Source organism: Mycetomoellerius zeteki, unplaced genomic scaffold (genome assembly GCF_001594055.1).
Source record: "Mycetomoellerius zeteki isolate Tzet28-1 unplaced genomic scaffold, Tzet1.0 scaffold460, whole genome shotgun sequence".
In the NCBI taxonomy this organism is placed as follows: Eukaryota; Metazoa; Arthropoda; class Insecta; order Hymenoptera; family Formicidae; genus Mycetomoellerius; species Mycetomoellerius zeteki.
The window spans coordinates 35,115-35,975 of NW_017257458.1; positions in this window are offsets into that span (position 1 = coordinate 35,115).

Genomic DNA, 861 nt, shown 5'->3' on the forward strand with positions numbered 1-861 from the left:
CCAAGGTAACTGTGGAGTTCTTTACCATTGTATTATATTTTTTATAAGAAATAATCGTGCTGTTTTCGCTTTCATCTTTTCCTACAAGAATCAAATAAAAAATATTTAATATATATAAACAGACAGTCGAAATAATATCAATTTGACATTATATTGACCGAATCATGACGAAAAAATTATGTAGATTCGGTCAATAATCAGTCACAATGACATAATATTTACTTCCTTGTTTTCCCTGGGTATCTGGCATATTATACACATGATGTTAGGTTAGAAATATATGCAAAACAAAAAGCGTCTCTCCGAATACAGCCCAAGAGTGCATTCGTTTACTCAGTAGTTAGCGCAGAAGTATTACTTTATAATTGTTGTTCACTGAGGGCGCCGTCACATGCAGCGTAACCTGCGTAAGCGTAGAGTCCTAGGCCGGTATTCATAGTCAAATCTTATATCATTTTCGATTGGGGACACTGAATGCAGCCAGTGCACCCCATCGACATCTAGAATGGACCGCTGATGGCAATGGTGGGGGTAGAAACTTTCGTTTCCGAAAAATATCCCATGGGAAGCCAGGCTACTTAAAATCGGAACAGAACGATGCTGATTGGTTGCCCCTACCACTTCACCTTTCCGATTCCGTGTTCCGATTCCGTTTTCCGTGCCCATAGAACAGCAATCTAATATCATTTTCGATTGGGGTGCACTGGCTGCACTCAGTGTCAAGAGAGTGTTCGATTGGCAGTGCCAATGCGCACTTGGCTAGTGTCACGTGTTCATTTGACCGCACGACACTCGCGTAGTGCGCACTCAGTGCGCACTAAGTGGCACGAGATATTTTGACGGTGCCAGTTCAGTGCACTG